Source organism: Lutra lutra, unplaced genomic scaffold, assembly GCF_902655055.1.
Source record: "Lutra lutra unplaced genomic scaffold, mLutLut1.2, whole genome shotgun sequence".
NCBI classification, from domain to species: Eukaryota; Metazoa; Chordata; class Mammalia; order Carnivora; family Mustelidae; genus Lutra; species Lutra lutra.
Window position 1 is genome coordinate 162034 of NW_025923834.1, and position 25786 is coordinate 187819.

General features: G+C 41.3%; 1 long non-coding RNA gene across 1 annotated transcript; it reads left to right on the plus strand.

Moving 5' to 3' along the window:
- On the plus strand, positions 1-25467 carry LOC125092655 (uncharacterized). The gene is made up of 3 exons (XR_007125031.1): positions 1-12; positions 18490-18500; positions 25036-25467. It is a non-coding gene; the product is annotated as an uncharacterized LOC125092655 (long non-coding RNA).
- Positions 25468-25786: the final 319 nt, after the last annotated feature.

A 25786-nucleotide genomic window follows, 5' to 3' on the forward strand; every position in this document is an offset into this window, starting at 1 on the left:
TTCTCTGCCAGTGTTTCTGTGTATTTGTGTTTGTCCTGGTAGTATATAAATCTTATACTTGGGGTTCTTTTTGACAAGGTTCTTTTTGTTTTGTTTTGTTTTGCTATTGTGTATATATATACATATATACATATATGTATATATATAGTTATCAGCCTTTTTTGTTTGTCTGTTTTTGTTTGTATACTTCATAAATCTTACCTTGGGGCCCATTTGGGCTGGGCCTTCTCTTTTATTTTATCTTTCTTTTTTTTTCCCTCTCTCCCTCTCTCTTTTATTTCTCTCTTTCTTTTTTCTTTCATTTGGGTGGGGACTCTTGATTGCTCAGAAGTGTTCCAGAGTGCACCTTAATTGCACTATGGTCGATACATTCATCTACATCAGTTCAGACATCTCTGACCAAAATGACTAGGAGGAGGAATGCCCAACAGAAGAAAAAAATCAGAGGCTGGGACTTCTGCAACAGAGCTAACGGCTATCAACATAGACAATATGTTGGAAAGAGAATTCAGGCTAACAATTATCCAGGCAATAGCTAGGTTAGAAAAAGCCATGGATGACCAAACAGAATTGATTAGGGCAGAACTGAAAACCATGAGGGATGATGTTCACAATGTTAGGGCAGAATTGAAAGCCACCAGGGATGAGGTTCACAATGCTCTCAATGAGTGCCAATCTAATCTAAATTCTCTAAAAGCTAGGATAACTGAGACAGAAGATAGAACGAGTGATCTGGAGGACAAACAGATAGAGAGAAAGGATCAGCAGGAAGCCTGTAACAAACAGCTAAGAAGCCTTGAAAACATAATTAGGGAAATAAATGACACCAGGAAAAGTTCCAATGTCAGAATAATTGGAATCCCTGAAGGGGAGGAGAAAGAAAGTAGTCTAGAAGATATAGTGGAAATAATTCTTGATAAAATTTTTCCCAATCTCGTGAATGGAACCATCATTCATGTACTAGAGGCAGAACTATCTACCCCAAGATTATAGAATCTCGAAAGTCCTAAAGACACCTGATAGTAAGAATAATTATTCATAATTGTAGATAGGCTCTCTTGAAAGCAACTAAGACAAAGAAGCTCCTTACGACCAGAGGAAAGCCGATCAGAATAACGTCAGACCTGTCCACAGAAACCTGACATGCCAGAAAGGGCTGGCAAGATATATTCAGGGCACTAAATGAGAGGAGTATGCAGCCAAGAATACTTTATCCAGCAAGAATGACATTCAAAGTGGATGCAGAGATAAAGAGTTTCCAAGACCAGCAAGGCTTAAAAGAATATGTGACCACCAAGCTGACACTACAAGAAACATTAAGGGGGATACTATAAAAGAGGAAAAATCCTAAGAATATCATTGAAAAGAAATATGGAGAAAATCTACAGAGAGAAAGATTTCAAAGGTGACATGATGTCAATAAAAATGCATCTCCCATTAATCACTCCCAACGTGAATGGCCTATATGCACCCATAAAATGACACAGGGTTGCTAATTATATAAAACGAAAGGAGCCATCCATATGTTGTCTACAATACACTCATTTTGAACCTAAGGATACAACCAGACTGAAAGTGAAAGGATGGAGAAGCGTCTTTCATGCCAATGCGCCTCAAAAGAAGGCTGGGGTAGCGATTCTCTATCAGAGAAATTAGATTTTAAACTAAAGACTGTAGCCAGACATACAGAAGGACACTATGTAATTCTTAAAGGGACTATCCATGAAGACGATCTAACAATTGAAAATATCTATGCCCCCAATATGGGAGCAGCCAATTACATAAGAAAACTGTTAATCAAGATAAAGAGTCATATTGATATGAATACATTAATAGTAGCAGATCTTAACACACTTCTCTTAATAATAGACAGATCATCCAAGCCGAAAATCAATAAAGAAACATAAACATTGAATGACACATTGAACCAGATGGACCTCATAGATATTTACAGAACATTCCACCCTAAAACAATAGAATACTCATTCTTCTTAAGGGCATATTGTACCTTCTTAAGAGTAGACCACATACTGGTCACAAATCAGGGCTCAAACGATACCAAAGACTGAGATTATTCCCTGAATATTCTCAAATCACAATGCTTTGAAACTGGAGCTCAATCACAACAAAAAGTTTGGAAGGAACCCAAACACCTGGAAGCTAAAGACAACCTTGCTTAAGAAGGCTTGGATCCACCAGGAGATCAAATAAGAACTGAAACAATTCATGGAAACCAATGAGAATGAAGACACTTCAGTCTAAAACCTATGGGATACAGCAAAGGCAGTCCTAAGGGGGAAATACATAGCCATCAAAGCCTCCCTCAAAAAAATTGAAAAATCCAGAATATACCAGCTGTCTCTAAAGTTTAAAGAACTGGTGAATGAACAACAAATTAAACCAACTCCACACACAAGAAGGGAAATAATCAAGATTAGAGCAGAGATCAATGAGATAGAAACTAGAGATACAGTAGAACATATCAATGAAATTAGAAGCTGGTTTTTTGAAAGAATCAATAAGATTGATAAACTATCGGCCACACTAATCCAAAAGAAAAGAGAAGAAAGCCCAAATTAATCAAATTATGAATGAAAAGGGAGAGATCACTCACAATGAACACCAAGGAAGTAAAAACAAACATCAGAAGTTATTATCAACAGTTATATGTCAATAAGTAAATCAACCTAGATGAAATGAATGCATTCCTGGAAAACTATAAACTCCCAAAATTGAACCAGGAAGAAATTGACAACCTGAATAGACCAATATCTAGTAAAGAGTTTGAAGCATTGATCAAAAACCTCCCCAAAAAACAAGAGCCCAGGACCTGATGGATTCCCTGGGGAATTCTACCAAACTTTCAGAGAAGAAATAACACCTAGTCTCTTGAAGCTGTTTCAAAACATTGAAGCAGAAGGAAAACTTCCAGACTCTTTTTATGAAGCCAGCCTTACCCTGATCCCCAAAACAGGCAAAGACCACACCAGAAAGGAGAATTTCAGACCAATATCCCTGATGAATATGGATACTAAGATTCTCAACAAGATCCTAACTAATAGGATCCAACAGTACATTAAAAAGATTATCCACCATGACAAGGTAGGATTCATCCTTGGGTTGCAAGCGTGGTTCAACATTCTCAAATCAATCAATGTAATAGAACAAATCAATAAGAGAAGAGAGAAGAAACACATGGTCTTCTCAATTGATGCAGAAAAAGCATTTGACAAAATCTAGCATCTGTTCCTGATTAAAACGCTTCAAAGTATAGGGATAGAGGGAACATTCCTGAACTTCATAAAATCTATCTATGAAAACCCACAGCAAATATCATCCTTAATGTGAAAAAGCTGACAGCCTTCCCCTTGAGATCAGGAACAAGGATGCCCACTCTCACCACTCTTGTTCAACATAATATTAGAAGTCCTAGCTACAACAATCAGACAACCAAGAGGAATGAAATGTATTCAAATTGGCAGTAATGAAGTCAAACTCTCTCTCTTCACAGATGACATGATACTTCATATGGAAAGCCCAAAAGACTCCACCCCCAAACTACTAGAACTCATTCAGCAATCCAGGAATGTGGTGGGATACAAAATCAATGAAGAAATCAGTTGCTTTCTTATACACTAACAATGAAAATACAGAAAGGGGAATTAGAGAATTGATTCCATTTACTGTAGCACCAAGAACCTTAAGATACATGGGAATAAGCCTAACCAAACCGGTAAAGGATCTGTACTCGAGGAACTACAGAACACTCATGAAAGTAATTGAAGAAGACACAAAAAGAATGAAGAACATTCCATGCTCATGGATCAGAAATATAACCACTGTTAAAATGTCTATACTGTCTAGAGCAATCTATACTTTCAATGCAATTCCAATCAAAATTCCACTGGCATTTTTCAAACAGCTGGAGGAAACAATCTTAAATTTTGTATGGAATCAGAAGAGACCCTGAATTGCTAAGGAAATGTTGAAAAAGAAAAGAAAAAACCTGGTTGCTTCATGTTGCCCATTTTCAAGCTTTACTACAAAGTTGTGATCACCAAGACTGCATGGTACTGGCATAAAAACAGACACATAGGGACACCTGAGTGGCTCAGATGGGTAAGCGTCTGCCTTTGGCTCAGGTCATGATCCCAGCATCCCAGGATCAAGTCCCACATCAGGCTCCCTGCTCAGCAGGGAGTCTGCTTCTTCCTCTGCCTGCTTCTCCCTCTGCTTGTGCTCTCTTTCTCTGACAAATAAATAAATAAAATCTTAAAAAAGAAAAAAAAAAACAGACACATAGACCAATGGAACAGAGTTGAAAGCCCAGATATGGACCCTCAACTCTATGGGCAAAAAAATCTTCAACAAAGCAGGAAAAAATATCCAGTGGAAAAATACAGTCTCTTCAATAAACTGTGCTGGGAAAATTAGACAGCTACGTGTAGAAGAAATAAACTCGACCATTCTCTTACACCATACACAAAGATAAACTTGAAATGGATAAGAGACCTCAACTTGAGGCTGGAATCCATGAGAATCCTAGAGGAAAACATGGGCAATAACCTCTTCAACATCAGCCACAGCAACTTCTTTAAAGATATGTCTCCAAAGAAAGGAAACAAAAGTGAAAATGAATTTTGTGGACTTCATCAAGATCAAAAGCTTCTGCACATGATACTCAAAGGAAACACTCAAGAAAACAAAGAGGCAACCCATGGAATGGGATAAGATATTCACAACTGACAATATAGACAAAGGGCTGATATCCAGGATCTATAAGGAACTCCTCAAACTCAACACACACGAAACAGATAATCATGTCAAAAAAAAAAAAAAAAAGGCAGAAGACATGAACAGACACTTCTCCAACGAAGACGTATGAATGGCTAACAGACACATGAAAGAATGTTCATCAACAGTAGCCATCAGGGAGGTTCAAACCAACACCACATTTAGATACCACCTTACACCAGTTAGATTGGCCCAAATTAACAAGACAGTAAACAACATGTGCTGGAGAGGATGTGGAGAAAGGGGAACCCTCTTACACTGTTGGTGGGAATTCAAGTCATTGCAGCTGCTTTGGAAAACAATGTGGAGATTCCTTAAGACATTAAAAATAGAGCTTCCCTATGATCCTGAAATTGCACTACTTGGTATTTACCCCAAAGATAGAGATGTAGTGAACAGAAGGGCCATCTGTACCCCAATGTTCATGGCAGCAATAGCCATGGTCGCCAAACTGTGGAAAGAACCAAAATGCCCTTCAGCAGACAAATGGATAAGGAAGATGTGGTACATATACACTATGGAGTATTACGCCTCCATCAGAAACGATGAATTCTCAACTTTTGTATCAACATGGATGGGACTGCAAAAGATGATGCTGAATGAAATAAGTCAAGCTGAGAGAGTTGATTATCTTATGGTTTTCCTTATTTGTGGAGTATAAGGATTAACACGGAGGACATGGGGAGATGGAAAGTAGAAGGGAGTTGGGGGAAATCAGAGGGTGAGATGAGCCATGAGAGACTGTGGACTCTGAAAAATAATCTGAAGGTTTTGGAGGGGAGGGCAGTGGGAGGTTGGGTGATCCTGGTGGTGAGTATTATGGAGGGCATTTACTGCCTGGAGCCCTGGTTGTGGTGCATAAACAATAAATTCTGGAACACTGAAAAGAAATATAAAAATAAATAAAAAAAATTTAAAAAGGTAATGTACCACTAGAAATGCCTGGGGAGGCTTAGTCTTTTTTCTATTTATTTATTTATTTTTTTAAAGAAACTTTCTTAGGATGTATTTTGTGAGGCATATTTACAACACTACATGTCTTGATTAAGAATGTGAGGGGGAAAAAAGACTAAAAAACAAATACCCACATTAAAAAAGATCATAGTCGGGGCGCCTGGGTGGCTCAGTGGGTTAAGCCGCTGCCTTCGGCTCAGGTCATGATCTCAGGGTCCTGGGATCGAGTCCCGCATCGGGCTCTCTGCTCAGTGAGAACCCTGCTTCCCTCTCTCTCTCTCTCTGCCTTCCTCTCCGTCTACTTGTGATCTCTCTCTGTCAAATAAATAAATAAAATCTTTAAAAAAAAAAAAGATCATAGTCTTAGGAGTTAATTTAACTTATAGGAAATTTTCATTTACCACCTGTTAGCTGTATCAGTCAGTGATAATATGTGTGTTTCAAATTCAATTATTTTTCTGAAAATCTCGTAGTTCAGACAAATTTGCATATTTTCAAGTTTATTTGCTTTCATTTATTTACTATATATTTTGCCAGAGAGAAATATTATTACTTTAAAGTGATCACATTCACATGAATATAATATCAATTAGTGTCGACCTTAGCTTCATTTACCTTAAATTGAGTAAAGAATACATTGATGCTTGTAGATATCACCCATTGATTAAAATATCACTTCCACCACCTTTACTACAAGTTCATAAGAGATTAGAAGGTACAACACCAATTCTTTGAAGAATTCTATCATGTTTTGTTTGAAGTTAAAAGAGAGGTTTATGTTTTTTTTTTAACACACAAGTATGTAAGTAATTTATTTATCTTTTAACATTTAATTATATATCTATGTGAAAGTATAAAATAGATAATATATTTACCTTTAAATCGACCTTGACAAATAAGATTTTCCTTTGCATTTCTGTTATTTAAATGCTTGAAAAAGTATCAACTGTTAATTCTAATAGTTTATTAAAATAGTTTTTATTAATTCCAATTAAAGTCATCTTAAGTATTTGGAGAAATATCTCAACCAATCCCCAAGTTTTGTAGCAACATGGACGGGACTGGAAGAGATTATGCTGAGTGAAATAAGTCAAGCAGAGAGAGTCAATTATCATATGGTTTCACTTATTTGTGGAGCATAACAAATAGCATGGAGGACAAGGGGAGATGGAGAGGAGAAGGGAGTTGAGGGAAATTGGAAGGGGAGGTGAACCATGAGAGACTATGGACTCTGAAAAACGATCTGAGAATTTTGAAGGGGTGGGGGGTGGGAGGTTGGGGGTACCAGGTGGTGGGTAATTTAGAGGGCACGGATTGCATGGAGCACTGGGTGTGGTGCAAAAATAATGAATACTGTTATGCTGAAAAAAATAAAAAAAAATAAAAAAAAATTAAATGATAAATAAAAATAAAAATGCCATAAGACACATACTGTTTATTATCTTGCATAGCAACAAACATACTGGTTTGGAGAGCTGACATTGGTCCTTCCACCATCCTATGAATGAAGTCATTTTTCTGATTAGATTTCTTTGAATAGTTTTCAAACCAGTGTGTATACTTTTCTTTCATCCCTGCCCTTGACTTTTTAGATAACTCCATAAAAACATAACAGCAATCATGATTTCAGGACATCTTTGTACATGAAGGAGAATACCTAGTGTTTTATGTGTGTATTCACTTGAAAAGGTCCACAGACATGAATAAGGTGAAAATATAAATTGCTCTGCGTGTTCTTAGGACAAAGTTTAGAAATGAGTTCTGATACTTTGTGTAGTTATTTGAATAGTTGAGTTAAAAGTTAATTCAGAAGGTAAACAGACATATTTACTCAGGTATTTGAATATTATGTCTCATGTATAAGTTCTTTCTATATTTTGGATATTAATCCCTTATTGGATATGTCATTTGCAAATATTTTCTCCCAATCAGAACTTATGTTGATTGGTCCCTTTGCTGTGCAGAAGCTTTTTATCTTGAGGAACTAGTTCATTTTTGCTTTTGTTTCCCTTGTCTTTAGAGACATTGTTGCAAGAAGTTGTTGTGGCTGAAGTTGAAGAGGTTGCAAACTGGGTTCTCCTCTCAGATTTTGAAGGATTCCTGTCTCACATTGAGGTATTTCATCCATTTTGAATTTGTTTGCATATAGTGTAAGAGAAGGTACAGTGTCATCCTTCTGTGTATAACTGTCCAATTTTCCCAGCACCACGTATTGAAGACACTGTCTTCTTTCCCTGAGTACTCTTTCCGGCTTTGTCAAAGATTAGTTGACCATAGACATGAAGGTCCATTTCTAGGGACTCTCTTTTGTTCTACTGAGTGATGGGTCTCTTTTTGTGTCACTACTATGCTGTGTTGATGATCACAGCTTTGTAAACTAGCTTGAAGTCAGGCATTGCGATGTGCCTGGCTTTGGTTTTCTTGTTCAACAGTCCCCTGGCTATTCAGGATCATTTCTGGCAACAATGGTAATTGTATGATTGTTTATTTTAAGGGTGAAAAGTTTTGATGGTATTTTGATAAGGATTGTGTTGAATGTGTAGAGTGCTCTGGACAGCATACGAATTTTTAGTGTTGATTCTTCCAATCCAGGAGCATGGAATGTTTTTCCATCTCTTTGCATCTTCCTCAATGACCTTCCTCAGTGTTCTGTAGTTTATATGGTAGAAATAATTTACCTCTTTGGTTGGGTTTATTCCTAGGCATCATGTGGGTTTGGGTGCTATGGTTGGTGGAATTGACACCTTCATTTCTCTTTCTCCATTCACTTTGTTAGTGTATAGGAAAGCAAGAGATTTCTGTGTTTTCATTTTGGAATCCTAAATGTTTCTGAATTGCTGTATGAATTCAAGTCATTTTGGAGTGAAGTCTTTTGGCTTTTCCAAATAAAGTATATTGTCTTATGCAAAGAGAGCGATTTGACTTCTTCTATGACAACTTGCATCCCTTTTACTTGCTATTGTTGTCCAAATGCTGAGGCTGGGACTTCTAATGATGTGTTCAACAAAGGTGGTGAGAGTGGGCATCCCTGTCATATTCCTGACCAGAAGGGAAGAGCTGTCAGTTTTTCCCCATTGAGAATGATATTTGCTGTGGGCTCTTCATAGGTGGCTTTTATAATATGAGATATGTTCCCTCTATCCCTGTATCTTGAGGAGTTTTAATCATGAGAAAGTGTTGTATTTTGCCAAATGCTTTGCTCTTTCTGCATCAAATGAGAGGTTGATATGGTCCTTGTCTTTCTTTTGTTTGTATGACCAATGACATCAATTGACTTGTGGATGTTGAACCTCCCTTGCATCCCAGGAATAAAGCTCACTGGGGGGTGGTGAATAACCCTTTTAATGTACCATGGAATCCTACTGGCTTGTATCTTGTTGAATAATTTGATATTAGTGCTTACCAAGCTTATTCATCTGTAATTCCCCTTTTACATGGGGTCTTTGTCTGCTTGTGGGTCAAGGTAATGCTCAACCTCAGAAAATGTTTTGGAAGCTTTCCTTCCACTTCTATTTTTTGGAAACAGCTTCAGTAGAATAGGCATGATTTATTCTTAAAATGTTTGGTAGAATTCCACTGAAAAGGTATCTGGCCCTGGACTCTTGTGTTTTGGGGGAGGTTTTTGATTCCTGATTCAATGTCCATGTTGGGTATTGGTCTCTTCAGATTATTTATTTCTTCCTGTTTCAGACTTTGTAGATTACAAGTTTCCAGGAACACATCTATTTCTTCCAGATGGCCAAATTTGTTGGTATGTAGTTGCTGATAATGTGTCCTAACATTTCACTGTTTCTTTTGCATTGGTCATGATCTCTTCCTTTTCCTTCCTGATTTTATTAACATAGGTCCTTTATCTTTTCTTTTGGCTACATCTGGCCAGAGGTTTATCGATCAGATTAATTCGTTCTATGAACCAGCTTCTAGTTTTGTTGGGCTCTGCTGCTATACTACTTTCTATTTCATTGATTTGTGCTCTAATCTTTTTTTTTTTTTTTTCTTTTGCTTGGTTCCAGATCGGTTTGCTGTTCTTTTTTTCCAGGTGTAAGGTTAGCTTGTGCATTTGGGATTTTTCCAATTTTTTGGATGGCTATGTAATTCCCTCTAAAGACCAACTTTTCATTTTCCCATAGGTTCTGAAGCAATGTGTTTTCATTTTCTTTAGTTGCAATGAATTGTTTAAGTTCTTTAATTTCCTGAATGATGCAATCAATCCCTGGCAGAATGCTCTTGATGTCCAAATGTGTGAAATCCTTCCAAAATGCCTCTTCCAATCGGGTTCCAGTTTCAAAGCATTACTGTCTGAAAAATGCAGGGGGAAAATCTCAGAACATTGGTGTTGGTTGAGATCCAATTTGTGATTCAGTATGTGATCCTTTTTTTTTTTTAATTTTTGATTATGTAATGTTAGTAACCATACAGTAAATCATCAGTTTTTGATGAAGAGTTCTTAGACTCATGGTTTACATATAACAACATTATATATATTATATATGTCCATTCATTAAATGCCCTCCTTAATAACACCACTAGCCTCATCAATCTCCCCAACCTCTTTTCCTCTAAAACAATCTGTTTCTTCAAGTTTCCATTCTCTTGTGGTTCATCTCTCCCTCCAATTCCCCCACCTTCTGCTTTCCCTTTCTTCTCCTAATGTGCTCCATGTTATTCCTTATTTTCCCCAACTACATGAAAACATATGATAATTGACTTTCTATGCTTTACACTTTATAGTCAGCATACGTTACTCCAGTCACTTCCATGTTGATTCAAAAGTGAGGTATCCTGAAAAATATACCAAGGAAGGTGAGACAAGATGGCAGGGAAGTAGGAGGAGGTGCTGTTTCAACCTATACACTAAAGTGAGCTGGTTACCTACCAAAGAACTCCGATCACCCACAAAACCAGCCTGAGATCAGAATTATACACGTCTGGATCTCTAAAGGGGCAGAAGATGCCAGTGGGCAGGTAAAGCAGAGTGGGAACAGTGGATTGATATCAGAAGATAAACAAAAGGGGGAGGGAGCCACCAGAAGCGACCCATTGGAAAGTAATACCCCTAATACAAGAGTGCCCTGCATCTGGGGACCAGCATTAACTTGGAGACTGGTTGAAGGCACTCAAAAGAGCAAAGGATCATGGGGGTTGGGAATTGTGGGAATCAGGGCGGCTGGGGACAGGGCCTTAAGTCCCCGGACCTAGGACAGCCTCCCCTGGCTCTGAGCCAGAGAGAGTGCAGCAGAGAAACCAGGTCTTGGTCCCTGAGCTGCGAGCGTGCCAGAGATTGAGTGGGGTCTGGCTCCTGTGAGGGGCTGGGAGCCACGCCAGATGGCAGAAAGCTGAGCCATGCTACAGAGCCTTAGAAACTCGTGCCCCTCACCCTCCCCTGAGAGAGGTGTTCAAAGGCCCAGCCGGTGCTCTTAGACCCACGCCATTATTTTAGAGTCTGAGATGCATGCCCCAAACTCTTCTGGAGAGAGGTGCGTGAAGGCCCAGCCTGGTATTTTCATACCTGCACCCTGCTCTCAGAGCCTGAGAAACGCGCGTGCGCGCAACCCACAACCTCCCCTGAGAGAGGTGCGTGCAAGTTGAGCGCTCTTAGACCCAGGAAGACCAGGCACTCCCAGCCCCGGCCAGTGGGAAAATCTCAGTGTGCAATCACTACTTGGAACCTCTCTGGCAGTCTGGAGCTGCCCAGAGAGCCTCCACTGCCATGGTTTTGGGTACAAGCAGAAGATCCTGCGTCCCCAGGGACCGCAACTCAGAACCAGCTCTGCCAGAGGCCAAGGGGGAATTTATTTGGGCTCTGCAGCCAGACTGAGATGTCCCTCTGAGAGGGAGGTCAGGGTGCAGTTTGCTTTCCTCTAAAACTACAAAACCCATCAAAAGCGGTCAAGACGAGAGAAAAAAAAAAAAGTGAACAAACATAAAATTATCCAGAGAACAAAAGCCTGAAAAAACCAGTTTCCTCAGAGCCCACCCCCTTGAGGGGGGCGGGAGGACTTAACTCAGGGAACATCATTGACTGAAAACCCACATGGCAGTCACCTCCACCAGAAAACCAACCAGGAAAAAAAAAAAAAAAAAAGACTATAAGAGAACAACCACCACTACTTCATAGGACAACTTTTATTTTTAATTTGTACCCACTATTTTGGCTCATTTTTTTATATAGATAATTTTTAACCTATTTACCATCACAGTGAGCTGGCCAGCACATCAAATTCCATAATAACCTTCTAACCTGAACTTTTTGATACATACACCTGTGTTTTTCTTTTGCATTTCTATTTTTAAAATTTCTTTTTGTTTAAATTTTAATTTAGTTTAGTCTAGTTTATTCCTTTTTTATTTTTATTTTCTAATATTCATATAGAGTTAAACTTCAAAGTAACCCCCTTTCCCCAATCAATACTACCCCTATAGGTAAACGAATTTTTAATCCCCCTTTATCTTAGGAAAGTTGAGTCCTTTAACAAGGATATCAAGATACATCCAGGAAGAATCAATTTTAGTATATGTGCTGCCGAAGTGAGCACCATCCAGGAAGAATCAAAACAACCTTCCTCACCCACACTGAGAATTTATAACCACTCTCCCATCTTTTTATTCCACCAGTGTTTCTGAGTTTTTGTGTTTGTCCTTATAGTATATAAATCTTACACTTGGGGTATTTTCAAAGAGGTTCTTCCTTTATTTGCAAATATATATTTTTTCTCTTGTCATATACTTTTATCAGTCTTTTTGTTTGATGTTTTTGTTTGTATACTTCATCAATCTTACCTTGGGGCCCATTTGGGCTGAACCTTCTCTTTTATCTTCCCTTTCTTTCCTGTCTCTCTCTCTCAATTTTTTCTTTCTCTTTTCTTTTTTGGCTCGTTTGGGTGGGGAATCCTGATTTCTCAGAAGCATTCCAAGGTGCACCTTGACTGCTCCATAGTCGATACATCAAGCTACATCCGTTCAGCCATCTCTCACCAAAATGACTAGGAGGAGGAATGCCCAACAGAAGAAAAATACAGAGGATGGGCCTTCTGCAACAGAGCTAACGGCTATCAACATAGATAATATGTCGGAAAGAGAATTCAGGCTAACAATTATCCAGGCAATAGCTAGGTTGGAGAAAGCCATGGATGACCAAATGGAATTGATTAGGGCTGAACTGAAAGTGACCAGGGACTATGTTCACAATGTTAGGGCACAGCTGAAAGCTACGAGGGATGAGGATCACAATGCTCTCAGTGAGTTCCAATCTAATCTAAATTATCTCAAAGCTAGGGTAACTGAGACAGAGGATAGAATTAGTGATCTGGAGGACAAACAGATAGAGAGAAAAGATCAGGAGGATGCCTGGAACAAACAGCTTAGAAGCCATGAAAACAGAATCAGGGAAATAAATGATTCCATGAAACATTCCAACGTCAGAATTATTGGAATACCTGAAGGGTAGAGAAAGAAAGAAGTCTGGAAGATATAGTGGAACAAGTTCTTCATGAAAATTTTCTCAATCTCGTGAATGGAACCAGTGTTCATGTATTAGAGGCCGTTCAGTCTCCATGCAAGATTATAGATTCAAAAAAAAACATCAAGAAACTGATAGTTAAATTGAGGAATCATAATTATAGATATAATCTCTTGAAAGCCGCTAGGACAAAGAGGCTCCTTACTTACAGAGGAAAACCCATCAGAATAACGTCAGACCTGTCCACAGAGACCTGGCAAGCCAGAAAGGGCTGGCAAGATATATTCAGGGCACTAAATGAGAAGAACAAGCAGCCAGGAATACTTAATCCAGCAAGACTGACATTCAAAATGGATGGAGAGATAAAGAGTTTCCAAGACTGGCAAGACTTAAAAGACTATGCCACCACCAAGCCGACACTGCAGGAAATATTAAAGGGAGTTCTATAAAAGAGGAAAAATCCTAAGAATAGCATTGAATGGAAATACAGAGACAGTCTAAAGAAAGAAAGACTTCAAAGGTAACATGATATCAGTAAAAACGTATCTATCAATAAGCACTCTCAATATGAATGGCCCAGCAAACAGCATCCAATAGCACATTAAAAAGATTATCCACCATGACCAGGTGGGATTCATTCCTGGGCTACAAGGATGGTTCAACATTCGCAAATCATTCAATGTGATAGAACAAATTAATATTAGAAGAGAGAAGAAACACATGGTCCTCTTAATTGATGCAGAAAGCATTTGACAAAATCCAACATCCATTCCTGATTAAAACGCTTCAAAGTATAGGGATAGAGGGAATATTCTTGAACTTCATAAAATCGACCTATGAAAGACCCACAGCAAATATCATCCTCAATGGGAAAAAGCTTGCAACCTTCCCCTTGAGATCAGGAACATGACAAGGATGCCCACTCTCACCACTCTTGTTCAACATAGTATTAGAAGTCCTAGCAACAGCAATCACACAACAAAGAGAAATAAAATGTATCCAAATTGGCAATTAAGAAGTCAAACTCTCTCTCATGATTCTTTATATGGAAAACCCAAAAGACTCCACCCCCAAAGTACTAGAACTCATACAGCAATTCAGTAACGTGGCAGGATACAAAGTCAATGTACAGAAATCAGTGGCTTTCTTATCACTAACAATGAAAATACAGAAAGGGAAATTAAAGAATCGATTCCATTTACTATAGCACCAAGAACCATAAGATACCTGGGCATAAACCTAACCAAAGAGGTAAAGGATCTGTACTCGAGGAACTACAGAACTCTCATGAAAGAAATTGAAGAAGACACAAAAAGATGGAAGACCATTCCATGCTCTTGGATCAGAAGAATAAACATTATTAAAATGTCTCTATTGCCTAGAGCAATCTATACTTTACTGTCATTCCAATCAAAATTCCACTGGTATTTTTCAAAGAGCTGGAGCAAATAATCTTAAAATTTGTATGGAATCAGAAGAGACCCCGAATCACTAAGGAAATGTTGAAAAACAAAAATAGAACTGGGGGCATCACGTTACCGGATTTCAAGCTTTACTACAAAGCTGTGATCACTAAGACAGCATGCTACTGGCATAAAAGCAGACACATAGACCAGTGGAACAGAGTAGAGAGCCCAGATATGGACCCTCCACTCTATGGTCAAATAATCTTTGACAAAACAGGAAAAAATATACAGTGGAAAAAAGACAGTCTCTTCAATAAATGGTGCTGGGAAAACTGGACAGCTATATGTAGAAGAATGGAACTCGAGCATTCTCTTACACCGTACATAAAGATAAACCCAAAATGGGTAAAAGACCACAACGTGAGACAAAAATCCATCAGAATCCTTGAGGAGAACATAGGCAGTAACCTCTTTGATATCAGCCACAGCAAATTCTTTCAAGATATGTCTCCAAAGGCAAAGGAAACAAAAGCGAAAATGAACTTTTGGGACTTCCTCAAGATTAAAAGATTCTGCACAGCAAAGGAAACAGTCAAGAAAACAAAGAGGCAACCCACGGAATGGGAGAAGATATTTGCAAATGACAGTACAGACAAAAGGTTGATATCCAGGATCTATAAAGAACTCCTCAAACTCAACACACACAAAACAGACAATCATATCAAAAGATGGGCAGAAGATATGAACAGACACTTCTCCATTGAAAACATATAAATGGCTATCAGACACGTGAAAAAATGTTTATCATCAATAGCCATCAGGAAGATTCAAATTAAAACCACATTGAGATACCAACTTACACCAGTTAGAATGGACAAAATAGCAAGACAGGAAACAACATGTGTTGGAGAGGCAGTGAAGAAAGGGGAACCTTCTTACACTGTTGGTGGGAATGCAAGTTGGTGCAGCCACTTTGGAAAACAGTGTGGAGATTCCTCATGAAATTAAAAATAGAGCTTCCCTATGAACCTTCAATTGCTTTACTTGGTATTTACCCCAAAGATACAGATGGAGTGAAAAGAAGGGCCATCTGTACATGTTTATAGCAGCAATGGTCACGGTCGCCAAACTGTGGAAAGACTCAAGATGCCCTTCAACAGAAGAATGGATAAGGAAGATGTGGTCCATATACACTATGGAGTGTCATGCCTCCATCAGAAAGGATAAATACCCAACTTTTGTAGCAACATGGACGTGACTGGAAGAGATTATGCTGAGTGAAATAAGTCAAGTAGAGAGTCAATTATCATATGGTTTCACTTATTTGTGGAGCATAACAAATAACATGGAGGACATGGTGAGATGGAGAGGAGAAGGGAGCTGAGGGGAATTGGAAGGGGAGGTGAACCATGAGAGACTATGGACTCTGAAAAACAATCTGAGGGTTTTGAAGGGGCGGGGGGTGAGATGTTGGGGGAACCAGGTGGTGGGTATTAGAGAGTGCAAGTTTTGCATGGAGCTCTGGGTGTGGTGCAAAAAACAATGAATACTGTTACGCTGAAAAGAAAAAAAATATATACCAATACCAATGGGGGGGAAGTGGGGCATTTTTCCTTTCTGATGGCTCATTAATATTCCAAAGTATATATGGACCACATCTTCTTTATGCATTCATCTGTTGAAGGGTACCTTGACCCTTTCCACAGTTTGGCTATTGTGGCCATTACTTCTATGAACACTGGGGTACTTATGACCCTTCTCTTCAATACATCTGTATCTTTAGGGTAAATACCCAGTAGTGCAATTGCTGTGTCGTAGGGTAGCTCTATGTTTAACTTTTTGAGAACTCTTCTGAAATACCTGCGGCTTCTGTGAATCTATAAATCTACATCTGTACCTCCCTTCCTATCTGTAGTAGTGCTCTACCTTTCAGCACACCCCTAAGTAAAGCAATCCTACCCCAGTTCATGGGAGTTCCAAATATATCCTAAAGACCCCAGAACCCTATGTTGTGGGTGTCAAGCAACAGTGAAGGAGGCAGGAAGGGTCTAGTGCAGGTCTGTGAATTGGCAGGTGTTGTTCTGTGATGACCTATAGCCCAAAGGGTCAGCAAAGTCTAGATATGGGAGTCATCTCACACACTACATTCCCAAATCTGATATTTTGCTTTGGGGAGAAAAGTCTGTGGCAAGAACCTTTGTATACGGTCCCTTCTTCCCTTCTGCCTCTAGACTGCATCTGTCCCTGCCCTGTAGATCCCCTCCCCAAACCTGCCTTCTCCTGCCTCCTGTTCACACAATCACCTCCTACAATAGTTGCCCTCATCTTCGGTATGAAGGAATGGGGACTGAAGCGATGAGCAACTCTGGGGTGCCAGTCAATGCAGGGTCTTGATGTTTGTGGAACCATTGGTACAGTGAGCATGGTCTGAGCAGCTAATCACAGGAGTTCCTGAGTGCTAGGAACACATAGACAACCCATGTCCCCCTTACACTTAAGTGACCTGGTCTCTACCAGCCTCCACATTTGCTATGGGAAGCATCACCCTCAAATCAGCTCAGACATCATCCATCTTATGGTTGCAGGTCTCCCACTTTGAAGGTCCCTTGAAGTTCATTTCAACCCCCAGAAGAAACTTCCTCATGGTTCCCATCTGTGTATGCCCAGGTGCTATGAGCACACGGTCATTACTGAGTTCAGCCCAGGAGCCACAGCTCTAGGCACTTCCCATACTATCTCAGTTGGTGTCAAATATAGACACCAGATCACTGGCATTTGCACCACACCTACAATCCCACTCCACATCCTGGCAGCTAAGATGGACCATAGCCCAGGAGGGGCCATCCAGGAATCTCACCTTCCAACTCCATTCTGACCCCCAGTGTCCAATTTATCAGAAGGTCAGTATTGAGTCCTGGAAGTGGCCCCATTCCTTCATACCCAAGCAGACCCTACAGTCTCCAAGGTGCCCCTCTTCCCGTATCTCTCCTAGTGAGCCTTACTCTGTGCAGACACACATGCATCTAAAGCACCCATTGTTAATCCCACATTTCTCCCCAATTCCTGCAGTCCTTCTTTGGTAAGAATGGATCCCACAGCCTGGTCGCTCATACCATTCTGCCTCCTGCTCTGACCCCAAATCTACTCACCCAGAATCAGGAAATCATACCCTGTCTCTGGAGTCACTCTACCCTTCTTGCATGGTCTTGTTATATTTGTTCTTCCAAGGACTGCATCAGAGATGAATCTGTTATGGATCAACAGCTGTATTTCTGGCAACAGTCTGAAGCCATAACATCAGGGGTCAACCTCAAATTTAGCAAAAATCTGAAAAATTGGGTCTCTGCCAATGCTTTATGCAGAAATACCTGTGAACAGACACACGGATTGTCTATTCTTTCCAATCAAAATGCTCCTAAACTTTGGTCCTCCGCTTTGGTTCTAGAGATTAATATGTCTGAACAAGTTGATGACTACAGGCAGGTTATGCTCAATGTCAACTCTGCATGTTTAGCCAACATATTCTTAGAGCCATGGAGACCCCAACCTCAGGAAAATGTGATAGAGAGTAAGGGATAGTAGTAACTCTAAGACAGGCTGCCCTTTACAATCATACAGGGGTTGTCTTTTGTAAATCAGTTATTTAGAAATAATAAGCTTTGGTTATTTTTTTGAAATTTTAAATGCATTATTTGCCTATTTTTCAAATTCATAGCTTACCATCAATTGGGGAGATGAACACATATTTCCTATCTCCGCTTCTATGCCATAGTGGGTGGGTGGACAAAAATTAACAGTTGGGCACTGCATGTAAGGCAGAAATGTCCAGAAAGACCTTCATTTAAATGAAGAAACTCTCCAACTCAGGGAGCTCAGCCTGCCTCTCAGTGCACTGCTTGGCTTCTTGCTTTAAGGCCTCCACCTCTCCTTTGAGGAAGTAACATTTCTCCTTCAGCTGGAGGATCTCAGCCATGACTCCACAGTTTTCATGGCCTGGGTCTCCTCCACAATTTCCTCCAATTGTCCCTCTTCATTTTGTGCCATAAGTTTGAATAAAAGTATTCAAACCACTGGACTGTTTCATCTCCTTGGGCATGGTGTAGTTTTCTTCTCAGGGGGAGAACTCCTCCTAAAATGAATACTGTACAGATAGCAGGCCAAAAGGACCTCAGGCTGAAGGAGATCAAAAGTAAGAAGAAACTTGAATACTCTCTTTTCTGCAAAGGTGAAGAGCATACTACCATAGATTTTGGGGGCAAGTTAGTGTCCCACTGGCTTCTTAGTCCCGTGCTGTCCTGGGATAGAGGGCTCATAGTTTGGAGGCTCTCCATGGCTGCATTGGACAAATCAGTTCAATGCTGAGCAGGTTTGGAGGTCACATAATCTTATGCCATCTGGAAAGCCAAGTGTTAGGGTGTTCTGCACTCTGGGAAGAAGGAACTATCTGTTTCCAAGGAAACATGCTGAACTTGCTGTCTAGTTGCCTTCTTGGCCTAGTGCAGAGCTGCATTCTTAGTCTCCAGGTCCTTGGGCACACAGTGAAATTGCTGTCCAGGTGCCTGGTAGACCTATTAGACAGCTCAATTATTGGTCTCCAGTTCCAAGGGCATATGGTGAACCCACATTCATCATGCGAGCTTGGCCCAGCACACAGCTGAATTTTTTGTCTACTGGACCAATGTCCATGGATAGCCTGCTATCAACATTCCTAATTGCTTGAGCACAGAGCTGAGTTGTTGGTTTTGAGGTCCAAGAGCCCAAGGTCCACCTGCTTACCAGGTGCCTATGTGGCATATCAGACAGCTGAGTTTGTCTCCAGGTTCAAGGGCACATGGTGATCCTGCTGCCCAGCTGTCTGTTTGGCCTATCAGACAGCTCATTTTTTGGTCTCCTGTCCAAAGGGCACATGGTGAGCCCACTATCTATTTGTCTTCTTGGCCTGGGGCTGAACTGTGTGTTTCTTATTGCCATTAAGGAACACATGGTGAGCCTGCTATCCAGGTGCCCTCTTGGCCTATCAAAGTGCTGTGTTGTTAGTTTCAGGACCAATGGTACATGGTGATCCCACTCTCAAGGTATGTGCTTGGCCTAGCTGAGGGTTCCTTTACTGGTCGCCATGTCCAAAGTCTCATGGTAAGCCTGCTATCCAAGTGGCTGCTTGACCTAATAGAGAGCTGTGTTGTTGGTCTCAAGGCCCAAGTGCACATGGTGAGCCAGCTGTCCAGGTGTCTGCTTGGCCTAGTACAGACCTCATTCTTTGGTTTCCAGGTCCATGAGCACATGTTGAGCCAACTCTGAAGTTTCCCATTTGGCTTGTCACAGAGCTGTATTGTTGGTCTACAGGTCCAAGGGTGACAACCTTATCCCACTGACAAGGAGACTGCTTAACCTAGCAGACAGCTCAGTTTCTGGTCTCCAGGAAGAAAGGCACACAGTGAGCCTGCTGTCAACATGTGTCTTGGCCAAGCTACAAAGAGAGTTGTTTGTCTTGAGGCATAAGGGCCAATGTTGAGCCTCCTGTCTGGGTGTCTGCTTGGCCTAGTACAGACCAGGTATTGTGACTTCCATGTCCAAGGGCCCATGGTGAGCCAGCTGTGAAGCTGTCTCCTTGGCCTGTCACAGAGAGACATTGTTGGGCTCCAGGTCAAGGGCACCCAGTAAACTGTCAACATGACAGTGTAGCCAATTACACAACTCAGTTGTCATTCTCCAGGTCCAAGGACACATGGGAAGCCATGTTTCAAAGTTGGCCACTTGGCCAAGCAAAGAGCTGAGTTGCAGATCTCCAGGTCCAGGTGCACATGGTCAGACTCCTGTCTAGGTGTCTGGTTTTCCTGTCCCAGATCTCCTTTCTTGTCCTCAACATCCAATAGCACAGGTTTAGCCCACTATCCAGGTGCCGGATTAAGCCACCATACATCTAAGTTATTGGTCTCCAGGTCCAAGGGCACTTGGTGAGTCCTTTGTCAAGGAGCCACCTTGGCCAGGCAAAAAGCTGAGTTGTTGGTCTCAAGGTCCTAGGGCATATGGTAAGCAATGTGTCGAGATATCTGGTTCGCTTAGCCCAGAGCTCTCTTATTGGTCTCCAGGTCCAAAGGCACATGGAGAACTAGCTCCCCAGGTGTCTGCTTGGCCTAGTAGGGACCTGATTTTGTAGTTTCCAGTTCCGTGGGCCTATGTTGAGTCAGTTGTGAAGTCACCTGCTTGGCTTATCTCAGAGCTGCATTGTTGGTCTCCAGGTCCAAGGGCACATGGTAAGCCCACTGTCATGGTGCCTGCTTGGCCAAGCAAAGAGCTGAGTTGTTGGATTCCAGGTCTAAGGGCACATGGTGAGGCTCAAGTCCAGTTATCTGCATGGCCTAGCCCAGGTCTCCTTTTTTGGACTTAATATCCAAGGGACGATGGTGAGCCCACTGCTAAAGTGCCTGCTTAGCTTACCAGACAGCTCACTTATCAGTCTCCAGGTCCAAGAGCACATGGTGGACCTGCTATCCAGGTGCCTGCTTGGTGCAATTGAAAGCAGATTTGTTAGTCTCCATGTCCATGGGAACCTGGTGAGATGGCTCTTCAAGGTGCCTGCTTGACCTAGCAGACATCTGAATTGTTGGTCTTCTGGTCCATGGGCACATGGTGAGTCTGGTGTCCAGGTGCCTGCTTGGCCTAGTGGAGAGGTGAGTATTTGTCTACTGGGTACAGAGACCCATTGTAATGCTTCTGTTGAGTTGAATCATTTTACCGATACCAGCTTGGAAGCAGAACCCATGGTTTCTTGGCACTTGGCAATCCTGTTCTCTGGAATTCCTTGCCTTGTGCTGCACTGGGCTGGCCAGCTTGATGTATGGAGGCTCCTTGTCCACCCAGTATCTGTGTGACTCATCTGCCCAGTGTCAAATGGAATCAGAAGTCTCCCAATCTTTGGGATCCTGGGAGGTGTTGTGTCCTGAGATCTGAATGTCTCTTTGTTAGGCTGTGTTTGAGGATTGATGGTCTGTGGTCTCTGGGTTAGCCAGGTTTCTGGGGAATTATTTTGTGCCCTGCTGAGTTGTTTCAGATAGTCCATGGACTGAGTGTCAGTGTTCCAAGGACTAACATTGCATATAGAGATGTGGTGATTCCTTTTCCCAGTACCTACTTGTTGTGCAAAATTCCCCCTCTGCCTGATGTCTCCAGGTATTCCACATATTGTGTACATCTGCGTTGGCTGGATTTTGAGACCACCCATATGCCCTGTGATGAGCCAGGTTGGAGGGCTTCAGAGTAGTACTGTCCCCAAAGTTCCCTCAGGACGTGGACTCAGCTTTCCTCTACTGAAGTTACATATGACCCCAGGGGTGTGGGAACCAGCTGGCAGCGAATCCATGGCATTCTGATAGACAGTGTCCCACTCCCACAAGCCAAATGAGAATGTCGCCCTGAGGACCTGGGCCAGCCTCATAGTGCGTAATTGGTCTAGGTTTTGCCGTGTATGGTTATGAGGACTCTCTGGACCACAGAGGGGCAAAAACGTAGTTTCTAACATGATGGTGGTGTGTAGAGTATTTGAGAGAGGACTAGGGCAGAAGGAGTGAGCAGGGGGCTTGCCATGGGCAGGGGCAGGGAACAGGACAGAGAAGTCAAGGAAGAGAAGGAAGAGCTGTGACTAAACTGCCATCTCTATTTTCACTGGAGCTTGGGCTGTTGCCAAGTTTTTATAACCACCCTGGGACACCAGAATGCCTTCATGTGATGTCACCACCATGGAATGTCACCACTATGCCCTGGCCAATCTCCAGGGATTTCTCAGATTGGCATCATTCTGGTGACCAACCACAAGACAGGTCAGCTGGCCAATTACTGATGGATTTCTCAGTGACACCCCTGACTGATATCATCATCTGGAAACCATGTTTTAAAGGAAAAGAGGTAAACTGTGCTTCAAGAGGAAAAATTAATATTTGGGTTGTATTTACAGTGATGGTCATAAATACTACAAAGTACATGTGCAACACAGAGGCACCATTAATTGAAACAGTGACATGCATATTAATGAAGACATGGGCCATTAGACCCCATGAAAGGTCACAGGTGTACGTAAGTCAGACAACATGGCAATAGACAAGTCGTAACTCTCAGCTCATCCAACAAAGCTTAAATATAAGTGGAGAATATGGTAGACATTATGTTTAGGACATCTTCCCACAGTAAATCTAAGCGTGGAAGGGATGAATCTGTGTCACCAGTAAGGATCTGCTTGCCAATATCATAGTGGCATTCAGCTCTCATAGACCTGGAACAAAAAAATCCATCCTGTCACCAGGTTCACAGTCTTCATATCCAGCATCCAATGAGAGAATTCTGTGGGGAAGAATTACATTTTTCTCTGGCCTCAAACACAATTACATACTTAATAAATCATTCTGAACACTCAAGAACTCAATCAAAGGTGTGATCATATAAATGTTGCAAGGCTACAAGTAGAAAAGTGACCACTATTTCAAAGGCAAGTGTATGGAGACTTGAATTTGGTGTCGTATAGCTGAGGATACAGTGGAGGGGAGGGAGTCTTCTTCAGAAAGATGCCACAAAGTATTATAAACAGCTGGGTGCAAAAGCAGAACATTTTTAAAGTCTGGATAAAGAAGATGTGGCTCATAGATAGGATGGAATATTACTCAGACCTCCAAAAACTGAAATATTGTCTTTTGTAAGGATGAGGATAGAACTGGAGGGTATAATGCTAAGGGAATAAGTCAGTCACAGAAAGTCAAATGCCATATGATTTCTATCATAAATGTAATATGAGAAAGAAGACCAATGAACATAGGGGAAGGGGAGAAAAAGTAAAACAAGATGCATATAGGGAGGGAGGCAAACCATAAGAGACTCAACAACTAGGGAACAAATTGAGGGCTGCTGCAGAGGAGGTAGCTGTGACATGGGGAAACTGGCTGATGCGCATTACAAAAGGCATTTGATGGAATGAGCTCTAGGTATTATATGGAACTGATGCATCCCTAAATTGTACCCCTGAAACTTAAAAAAAAATAATGTTTTCACGAGAATTCCATAGCTTTTCCCCACCAGCACATAGGAAGATCCCATAAATTAATTGTTTAAAGAGCGAGCTGCCAGGTGGAGCTCTCTCATCCTTGTGCCCATCTACAGGCTCTAGAGTACAGGGGAGAGATGAATAAGAGCAGAGAGGTATCCTCGGAAAATGGGAGTAAATGGGCTCCCTGTGTGAGCCATGAAGAGAAGAAGAGCATGTAGCCTGGGACTGACCACCAACCAAAGGGGCACACAGGAAAAGCTGCCAACAGAAGCTGAAACAGAAATCTGCAAAGAAGTGAACTAGAAGTAAATCACCACAGAAGTGAAGAGTGGGGTCTCCCAGGAGACCAGTTACCTTTTGCCCCTACACTGGTAGAGTGAGAATAATTCCAGCTGGATTGCCCTTGGGTTTCTGTCACTCTCAGACAAACCCATTCCTGTTATATTTGTATACTTTATGACTCATTATTTTTTGTAGCATAGTTGACACACAATAATTTGTTAATGTCATGTGAACATTATGATTGGACAAGTTTTTACCTTATATTATAATTATGAGAAGTGTAGTTACCATCAGTCACCAGAGACACTATTCCAATACAATTGTCATATTCCCTATGCTGTGCCTTTCATCCCCGTGACTTACTCTACCCACAATGGGAAGACTGTGTCTCCTACACCCCTTCACCTATTTCTTCCATGTCCCCCTCAACTCCCTTCTGAGAACCATCTCTTTCTTATCTATAGTGACATTCTGATTCTGCTTTATGTTTGTTTATTCATTGTTTTGCTTTTCAGAATCGAGACAGGAGTGAAATCCTATAGTGTTTGTCCTTCCTGTCTTACCTATTTCACTTTAGTATATGCCCTCTGGATCCATCCATGATCCAAAGGACATAAATCCCATCCTTTTCTAAGGCTGAGTAATTTTCCATTTCCTCTAGGTTGCTTACCTTATTGGCATATAGTTGTTGGTCATAATTTCTGATGGTTGTTCTTATCTCCTTGGTGTTAGTCATGATCTCTCCCCCTTCATTCATAATTTTATTAAATTGGGAACACTCTTCTTTTGGAATAGTTTGGCCAGTTGTTTTCAATCTTCTTGATTCTTTTAAAGAACCAGCTGCTAGTTTTGTTATGTGTTCTGTATCTCTAGTTCCTAACTCATTGATCTCTGTTTTAATCTTGATTCTTTCCCTGCCTTTGCATGGCAACAAGGGCATGCTGCTAGGCCCCTGAGAAAGGTAGGCCAGGACTCCCAAAGGAGAGGGCACTCAGAGCATACCGGTATCAGTCACAAACACTTCCACAGCACATTAGATAATCTCAGATCAATGCCCATGTAGGCAGTCAGGATGACCACAAAGTGCTGGTATTTCTTCACACCTACAGGTGGAAAGAGAAAGGAGTCAGGGGGACTGATACCAGCTCCCTGCCTTGGAACCACACTGAGGTCCTTTGGGGAAACCCTGGGCATCCCCAGAGGGTCTGTGTAGTGGCGTCCTCCTCCTTCCCTCACAGGGTACTATCATCCACCCAGCATAACAGCAGACCCTCCCATTCACTCTGCCCTCAGGGTCAATGGGACACAGGCTCTATTCCAGATGAAGAGCAGAGGTGCCAAAACACAACGTCATGGGTCCTCCCATTCCTCCAGAATCTCTCTGTGAGAATAGATGAGGAAAGACCCCAGCATCTGAGGAAGAAATGCACTGTTTGGACTCTTGAGTATTTTAATTTTGTCATTTTCCAGTGGCTTCTACCTTGCGTTTCCCTTTGTAGTACTATTGAAAATGTCAAAATAATCATTCCTCCAAGAATACAAGTCAGCCATCAGATCTACCCAGAAATGAGACCCGAAGTACCATCTATATGGGACATCCTCAAATCTTCTTCTTACTGGGTGCAGTACGAAGGCTCAACTAGCTTGGATGACCCAGGAACTAGGAAACTGCCACTTTCTAGGGGCAGAAGGGACCCAGAGCAGATTGCTTGCCACCCAGACAATGAAAAGGGATGGTAGGAAAACACTCAGATCATTGGTGTTTTCCTGTTAGAATGATGGCAGAAAAGAGATGGAGGAGAATCCTCAAGGAAGATTCATAACAAAGGAAGCTTTGCTAAGAGGGCCACTCTGAAACTA